We start from the raw sequence: 9378 nt of genomic DNA, 5'->3' as shown, positions 1-9378 counted from the left end.
AAAGCATGAGAAGAAAATCTGGAGCACCCTGCCTGTTCCCAGGGACTGGCTGATGGCTTTTTACCTCACCCTTTCCATCCGTGCGTGAAGTGGCTGTGGGCGAGCGGCCCCCTTGCTCCTTGAAAGAGTGAGTATTCATTTTATTCAGACAATTTGTGGCTGCCTGGCAGAGGGCTCTAGCCCCGTGGGTTTCTGGCTGACTTGGGCTCTGTGTGCGTGCAAGGTGCGCTGGGCGAGCGCCTTCCTCGTCCGTAGGTGCGGTATTAGACCGAACTGGGGTCCCTCATTAAGTCGGATGTTTTCAAATTGCCGATAATGAAAATGTCGTGGGATGCTTGTTAGTATTTTTTATTATCATTATTATTCTCTCGGGAGAAGAAGTGGTGGTAATTTTGTCTTCCCGCTTGTTGGTGGTTTTTTGGGGGAGGTTTATTTTTTCCTTCCGTTCTACAACCCTCCTTTAAAGAATCGGGAGGACTTTGGATCACAGAGGGTTGCTTCTAAGGCTGGCGAACCCGTTTCTTCTCCTTGTTTTCTTATTTAGTACAATAAGTCTCTGGGCTATTTCACTGTGTTGAATAGACGCAGGGCTGCATTCATGCATTGAAATAGATTGCAGTTTTCGTGCTGAGAATAAAAATCACCCACCAGCCAGATATGTAAATGAGGGAGGAGGAGGCTGGAAGAATCTTGAGGGGGGGAAATCCCCCCGATTTATTATCACCTTCCCTCACCGCAAAGCTTTGCACCCCCTAAGTAAGTAAATAAATAGGAATGGCTTCACAGCTTCCTTTCCTACTTTGAGAGAGGAAAGCATCGCAGAAATACTGCTCTTGAAAGCTGCGATGGCAATGACTCTGTAGCCATAACTAGCCAGGAGTCATCCCTGTCCCACAAGTTGATTTCCTTCCCATCCTTTGGCTGACTAAACAGAGGATGCACCCAGCTGAAACTTGGGAGAGGGAGAAATCCCCTTAGCCCCAGCCTCTCGTTCGCTGCCAGGGCTCCCAGAGCACAAACGCAGGAGCCTGCAGCCCCCTGGAGCTGCTGTGCCACCAAACGCTTCGTGTTCTCTTTGAGGAAGGCAGAGGGGGAGCACATCCTTGTGTTCTGCTGGGCAGCAGCAGCAGCAGCATCCCGGCGAGCCCCGAGCCGGCGGGCAGCATCCCTGCTCGGCAGCGCAGCCTGGGAGGCACCGCAAGGCTCCAGCGCAGGAGCCCCTGCCTGGGTAATAGAAAAGAGATTAATTCCAACCCTTATTTAGGCTCTGCCTACCGCCATGAAGGTGACACTACTTAACACAGGCAGGAATTCCTTTGCGGTTCGCTGCCGTTCGGTCGTGTGTTGAATTTGTCTCGATTCAAACAGTTTGCGTTTAGTAGCAGACTAAATAGAGTGGAATCCATCCAAGCTGGCGTTTAACGGCGCTACACAGAGCCGCTGGCGTTGCCAACAGGTATCAAACTGCACCCTGGCTCTCCTCCCTTTCACACAGGCACCAACACTCTCTGCTCCACGCAAACGAGTCTGTCTCTCCTCTCCGAGAGGGGAGGAAACACTCATGCAACTTTTATAAAGGCTGACACCTCGGAACAGCCAACTTGAGCACATAGACGGCTCGCACAGGTGTTTTTTGGGAGGTGCTGATGGCAAGAACTCAAATAGCGACAACTGTTTATTGTTCCAAATGTAACGTGTTAGCTCCTAATGGCAGGGAAGTTAACAGCTGCTCACTTCAGTTTCAATTAAAGAATAGAGCTGATAACCACCAAAGCTATAGATAAAGAATCCTCTTAACTTCACTCATCCTCTTTTGGAAATTCTTCGAGAGTTTCTCTGCAACAAGGATAAGGAGAAATATGCAGTGCTCTTGTATGAGTGATATTTCCCCTCTCTGTTCAATGCTAGACTGCTGTGAACAAGTAGAGACTTCACAATAGGCTTCTCAGTATACATAACTAAATAATAAATAAATTCAGAAGAGTGGGAAATTAGTCTCGTGTACATTTTACCTGTCTTAAACAAGATGATGAATCTTCTGGAAGAAGTTAATATTTGGCGTACCCGCGAAATTAGCAAATTTCACACCCATAAAATCTGATACCATCAAAACCCAAAAGCTCTCTGTGGCGGTACCTCCCAGCCCAATTGTGAGAATGGTTGTGACAGAAGGACCCTAGGAAGGGAGGTGATTATTTCATGATATTTTCATCTTTTAAGCCTTGTTGTTCCACCCCACTGCTTACAGAACGAGCACAGCTTTCTGGTAGCTTCCTCCTAAGCTATTTATTAACTCCCTTCTTTTTCCAAACTTGCATCCTGGCTGTGGAGGACTTTGATTTCCATGCTTAGTTGTAAGCTGAGGGCCTTCAGTGCCCTTGGAGATTGAAGCATTTCATGTAAGTTGGTTCTTAAATTATCCAGGTGAGCAATTTGTTAACTGGGTAGGCTGCTAGCCAAGAAACTAACTTTGGACATTTTCTTCAATATTAAAAAATCAATAACACTCCGTGCGCCTGCTTAACAAATGCAGCTGATTTTAATAAGAAGTATGGCTGTATATGACAGCTACTCCTTTTATGCCTTTCCTTAAAAATAAACCAAGTTTTAATCTATGTGAGGTGAGGTAGAATCCTCCTTAGATGAAGTCCTTCAGTGATTTTTGAATGTTTAGTCATTCCCTTCAGCTCCTGCTACTGATGTCCAAAAAAGAGTTGTAAAGGGGGAAGTAGTCCCACAATCAGATTTAAATTATCTTTTTTGTGAATTTTGTTATCTTTTGAATTTTTGTCATTTGTGATCTTCAGGATTTTTCCAATAACATTGCACCTTTATCAAATCAATTTAATCGATCCCTGGGCACTTTATTTGCATCACTCTTAACATATGAGTCATTGTCTTCTCTGAAAAAAATATCCTTCTCCCTTCTTCAGGATGTAAAACCATTTCAAGTGAGAACTCACAGTCAGCCATGGACATAAATTTAGGTCTGTTAGCCCCTGAAGCTCTTCTTGAATTTTCTTTCTATTTCCTCTCACAGAGTTGCAGATTTCATCTTTTTAAATCTTGGCTTGGGAAGACCATTCCCACAGACTTTAGCTGGGACTTTTTTGGACGTTTATTAAAAATAGGGGCCTGGAGCCCTCCCACTTGACTCTTGGTATGCACAGATGATTTGATTTCCAAAACCTCAGGGATGTTAAAGAGAGAGAAATACTGATCTCTGGGATTATGGACAAGTGATGGGATGTGAACGTGCCCTGTAATTTCTCAGAGCTGTGTATTTCCAAGTGATGATTGTGCATGTTTTGTGACAGAAAGCGACTCCTCATGCAGGTATTTTTATAAATCCCTCATACCTATCAGATACCCCATATCTCAGCAATATTCCCTTTCCATCTCAATATTATTAAAGCCTGACCTACTATTAATACAATTGTATGCTTGTAGCATACACTAAAGTGGTATCATAACAGTCTTTCATCTATGAGTATAAAATAATAAAACCTAAATTCTTTCAGTGGGAGGCAAATGCTACGGCAATTTGAGCTTGGAGCATTTTAAGCATCATTGCTACCATAAGATCACATCAATAGAATTAAATTAGATCATGGAAACTCAACATTTTTCTTAGTGTTGTTGCCATAGAAAAGGTGGCTCACTTCAGAGCTTTTGAACATAACTATTTGAGCAGTAGACAGAGAACAAAATAAAGTCCAATTTGAGATTACAAATGTGTGTCTATATATATACACACATTTATTTTCCTCTCCTTTGTTCTAGAATCTGTCCAGCACGTTTCTCATTTTGTCAACCATGTAAATAACATCAACTCAGTGGCATTTCAACTGCATTAATAAAATTTTGTTCCTAAAATACATTGGGTACTGATGATAGCTGGAGTAGGAAGCACAAGCTAAAAAGAAAAAAAAAATCTGTGAACTAGTTCAGGTACCACCAGATACTCTTTTACCTGGAGTTAGATGCTATAAAATCCGATTTCCACGTGCCTCAGCCATGAGAGCAGCCTTTATCCATGGGTTTGTTGCAGTGATAGCTCTCCAGAATTGATTTGCCAAGGTGTTGATCATGATGTGTCTTGTGGAAATCATTTGAAATTGAGAATGATGAGCACCCTGGCTCAGGTTTGAGATTGGCAATGTCTCCCAGTCCCAGATCTGAGGAGGGGAAGCTCCCATGGGAAGTGTCTCCTGTATGTTGTGTGCCCAAGCCCTAGACAAGCTCACGGAGGCGTTTCTCAGTGTGTCTTTGCAGCAGATATGGAAGTTCAAAACATTATGAAAACAGTCTTGGCAGTCCCTGGTTCACAGTTTCAGCTTTCGTGTACATTCACCCAAAGTGGCTTTTCCAGGGAAGCAACGCTCAGCCTCGTTTGACAACTCCCATTTACACCCATTTCCTTTTGCAGTCGCTGATGATCAGAATCATATGCACATATTTAATGTTTTATAAAAATATAAATATAAAACTTATATGTTTTATACATTTATATTATTTCAAAGCCCTAAATACTGCAGCAAACGGAGAGCTGGCACTCAAGAGGAAGTGCAATTCTCTAATTGAATTTTGCAACACTTCAGATGTGAATCTCTCTTATGGATTAAATGTAACAGCTATGATTGCCCTTTCAGTAACACAGTATCAAAACTTAATGTCACTGAAGTTTAGATTGTGTCCTGTGTTTTGGGCTCTGACCTTTATTTTTGGGTGTTTCCCAAAGTTAGATGGAAACAAATGAATGGGGGGGGGGGAAACCGCACAAAATCTCAGCTTGGCAACTCCAAAAGAAATAAGTTTAACATTGGAGAGTCCTAATTCTTTCCAAACAACTCATCTAAATTGGTGGTAAAACTGCCATCAAATTCAGTGATGCAAAATTAGAAACCTTCACTTCTAATTTCACATATCTCAGCAGAGATTTGAGGTTTCTTGAAGCCATATACATATACATATACTTTTCTAACTGTATACAGTTAGAAAAGTCCAGATATGTTCAGAATTTTCCTCTTTAAAGATTTTTTTAATGCACACACACACACTCGTGCATATGGCTGGAGAGTTTATGTAGCTTTCACTAAGTCATGATGTCCAGTCATAATTTATAATCTTAGTTTAATCGGAATACATGCCAGGAAAACCTGTGGGTTTTTCCTTAAGTATTATATTTTGTTTAAAAATAAACAAACTCTGTAGAGAATAGACAATGTTCGTTAAACAAGGATATGAAAGTTCTGTTGTACATATTTATATATTAAAAAAAAAAAGGCTGAAAAAGAAGCCCAGAAAGCAAGATATTTATGTCTCCCATTAATATTTAAAGATTTTTTTTTCAGGAAGTGCAGGATAAGCACATCCCAGCTGCTGAAAGTCTCCTGATAAACAATGCCCCAGGCAGAGCACGGTTAACACCTCATTCTCAGTCGCAGGCCAATCTGTTTGCCTTTTCATGAGCTCTTCTTGTTGAGCACAAGTTGCCTTTTCCCCCCTTCCCTCGTGGCGGTGCCAGAGGTGCCCAATGATGGAATTCTGGGATTCTGGGATTCTGGAATTCACCTTCCGAGCAGGGAGCCAGGCTCTGCCAGCCCCCGGCCCAGGGGTGCTCTGCACTTCTGCTTCGGTCATGGGAAAACCGCTTTAATCACGCATTGGAGAGAACAAAAATTACTTCAGATCGCTTCTTCCTCTTGCTATGGCATGAAAACAGTGCTGGTGCAACTGGTTTTCTTCTGTTTAAGTTTTTGGGCAGCTCTGGAAGCCTTGTCTGTCCTCTCCGTTTCGAACCTGCATCACGAGATGATGTTCTGACACACATCAGTGGAGTGTCTGCCTCCCAGAGACACAAACCTTTCTTTCTGCCTAAGTATAAGAAATTGAAAGGGAAGGTTGCAATTTCCCTTTGTTCCTCTGTAGAGCTAAAACAGCTGTATTGCCATTTTAATACCTATGGCTGTAGTATCAGCTGTCGTGGAAAAATAAATCCACACCAAAAAAAACCCAACCCAATCAAACAAGAAAACCCACCCAACCAACCAAAACCAAGATCACCTTAAAATATTTTGAATACTTATTTAATTAGGGAGGATATTTCACCTTCAGCTGCAAACTTTATAGCACTTGCTGTCTCTTTGTCCTGCTCCTGAGCATGTGTAGCACACTGGAAGTCCAGAGCACTGCACAGAGCAAGGAATAATAAAGAATAAAAATAGTTTGAAGGTTCTGACGGCACCCTTGGTGGGTTTCTTTAAAAGCATTCTGGTTCCATAAAGTAGTGGCTGCTTCTGGAAAGACTGACAGATTTATATACAAAAGGTCTGAGTCTTGACAGCTTTAAAGTTGTCCCATATTGATTTTACTATTGAAGAGTAACAAAAATAAGAAATTCTATTGATACCAAGAGAAGTTGTACAAAAAACATATGACTGGGTCAAGATACTCTTATGTGGTTTGGTTTTTTTTAAGAAAGACTTATCTGATAGTAAATATTTGTAAAAATTATAAAAAAATACTTAGCTAGTTACATAAAACAGAATTTCTAGATATGATAAAGTACCATATTAAGCACACATAATAACATATAATTTATTATCATAATATTGAGATATATTTCAGTGTGATGGATGTTGTCATTTTCTCTCTATCCCAAAGCCTCAGTGAAGCTGTGACAGATAAACATCTATATCCTAAACCAGCCTTTTTTGCACCCCAGAACACCAGGTTATGATGTTTCCCAGTTAAAGCACCAAAGTAAGGGAAAGAAGGCAGAGGAATTTATCTTAGAAAGGCTTTTCTAAACCTTCCTTCTGTCTTCCTGTGAAACAGACCCCTAAAACTGCAGTAACCTGCTTTTGGTAATGCTAATCTTATAGATAGATTAATAAACCCTTCAGTAATTATTAGAGCCCTAAATGTTGAAGAAACTGTTGCATTTCTGCAGCTGCATGTCCATATTTTCCCTGTGCATGGATTCCCTCAGCTACATCTGCTGCAGAGGTTAACACTGTGCCTAAACCAGTCCTTTAGCATTTGACACAAGCTCAGGAACTCACTTAATAACCTACAGAACTGTGCAGAAGTCTTTAAAGAGTAGCAGAGCATGACTAAGCTTAAAAAGATAAAGTGACATATCTTTGCTCACTGAATTACTCCATGTGGGTAGGGCAGAGCACCTAAGACAAAAGCAGGAGAAAGGTGCTGCCTGTTGCCATTGCTGCTGCAATAAATAATGCTTTAGGAAGCTGCTTTTGATTTCCCAGGCAGCCATAAGCAAATTGCCACGAGTTGTACATCAGAATGAACTCGGACAGTGGATTTGCACTTGGATTGGCAGGGAGCTCTGACAGCACCAAGGATTTCCTGTAACATTTCCCAGCTCATTTCCCTCCCTGTGCAATTTCGGGTGTGTGGCTGAGGGAAAGGATGTGTGGATAATGCTTTAATGCTTTTCTGTGTTACAGTTAACTCCAGGTGACGTACCAGTCCCTTAAAATCACTGTTAGTGAAATCTGCTGCAGCTACCTGGGGTAATTCTGCTTTGCAGCCGTGCCTGGGCCATGCCTGCCCTGCAGTGTGGCTGCTGGCTCTGTGCTGTGTCCAGGGCACTGGGCTATGCCCACAGCAGTTCCCTCCTGATGGAGCCTGCTCTCACACCAGCACATCTGGGGGAGAGGTTTCTGTCCCTAAAACCTGCCAGCACCAATGCATAAAGCCACGGCAGGTTACCATGATTGGATTGCAGGAGTCCACCAGACATTTATTTAAGTAGTTTTCTGTCCCTAATTGCCTGTTTCTCCGCTTCTCCAGAAGTTTTCCTCCACTCAATTTTGTTGATTCAACTATTTCTCTGCTCTCTGAAGTATATAGTGAAACTTCATATGCTTTTTGTCAGCACAGTTGTTCTCAAAACTTCTTGTTGTTGTCCTACAGTTGATGGGTTCTTTAGTTCTGCAATGATCTGGGTTAGAGTCTTGAAGGAAAAGACTTTTTGGAACAAGATTTTGTTGCAAATTGTTTTTGTTAACCCACGTTTCAGTGGCCTGTCTTACAGTGTTGATTGCAGATAGCACAACTGCAGGGACAGTAAACTGCAGTGGAGAAGGAATGGGAATGGAGACCAATTATTGGGAATGTGTAGCTTGCATGTCGTGGGGGCTGAGGGGGGGTAAGAGCCTCTTAAATGAAAATTGCTCTTGGTGGAATTATAACATGAGCAATGGCCTAGCCCCGCTCTGTCAGAACGATTTGGTTTTAAAAACACCTTACTATTAAAGGCGTTTAAGTTAACAAGATCATTTTGACAGAACTGGGTTAGGGAGTGCCTGCACACAGCTCTGCTGGCACACAGAGGCAGGAGAGCCCAGCCAGGGCAGGCAAGTGGCACTTTGCAGTGGGCACTGAGAGCAGGATCTGAGCCACTGCCATGGCAGCATGGCTGATTACAGCCTCACTCCCTCTTCATCTTGCTCTTGGGTGGAGAACTGCCTCTTAATTTGACTGTTTTGTGAGTAAGTGAGTAATCTGTACACAAACGAATAATCCTCTGAGGAATAAGTCTTATTATTTATGGCAAGAAGTATTCATTCCTTTGCAAAGGAAAACATGAGCCTGCTGCCTTATCCAAGGTGATTTAAATCAGGTTCAGGTACCATTTAATAGATATGTACTGGAAACAGGATGAGTATGGAGCTAAGTTATGCAGGCAAGGATGACATGCTTATTTGTTGGATATGGTGTTTTGATAGCTCTTTCTAATGGAATTTAGGTTTGTTCTGCTTTAATGGCAAATTAAAAACCACAGTTCTCTTGTAAGTGAGAGGGATGGAGCAGCTCTGCTGGGAGGAAAGGCTGGCACAGCTGGCATTGTTCACCTGCACAGGAGAAGCTTTGGCTGAGCTCAGGGTGGCCTTGCAGGGCCTGAAGGAGCTGCAGGAAAGATGGAGAGGGACAATTGCCAAGGGCTGGAGGGACAGCACCCAGGGAATGGCTGCCAGTGCCAGAGGGCAGGGCTGGGTGGGGTATTGGTGTGAGAGATGAGTAATGTGATGATTGACTCTCACAATTAACAGACAAATAGCATGTTTACAGGTTAAGAAAAGTTTTATAAGTTTATAGTTCTGTTGTACCCCCTTGTGTGGCTATCAAGGGACATCTGGGAGGGCTGGCTTGTCACTGTGGTGACATCTGAGCTCCAGTCAGGATTTGAGGAAGAGATCTCCACCACTGGACAGCGAAGAAGGGGTCCATGGACAGAACTTTGGGAGGGGTTAAAGGGTTAAAAGGCCAAATCTCCATTGTGTGGGTGAGCACAGGGTGGGGAAATCCTCTGCTCCCAGAGCCAGAACCTTTTTCTCTATTCAGTTT

The 9378-nt window shown here is 42.6% G+C and overlaps 1 protein-coding gene across 3 annotated transcripts in view; it reads left to right on the top strand.

Moving 5' to 3' along the window:
- Nucleotides 1–9378, top strand: part of CDH8 (cadherin 8) — a 162314-nt gene continuing 152936 nt past the window's right edge. For all 3 annotated transcript variants that reach the window (XM_031063641.1, XM_031063640.1, XM_031063642.1), the window contains exon 1: nt 1–127. The gene's annotated coding sequence lies outside the window, so the exon portion shown is untranslated. The remainder of the gene's footprint in view (nt 128–9378) is intronic.

The sequence above is a fragment of the Geospiza fortis genome, unplaced genomic scaffold (genome assembly GCF_000277835.1).
Source record: "Geospiza fortis unplaced genomic scaffold, GeoFor_1.0 scaffold359, whole genome shotgun sequence".
Classification (NCBI taxonomy): Eukaryota; Metazoa; Chordata; class Aves; order Passeriformes; family Thraupidae; genus Geospiza; species Geospiza fortis.
This window is presented reverse-complemented; position numbering and strand designations above follow the sequence as displayed.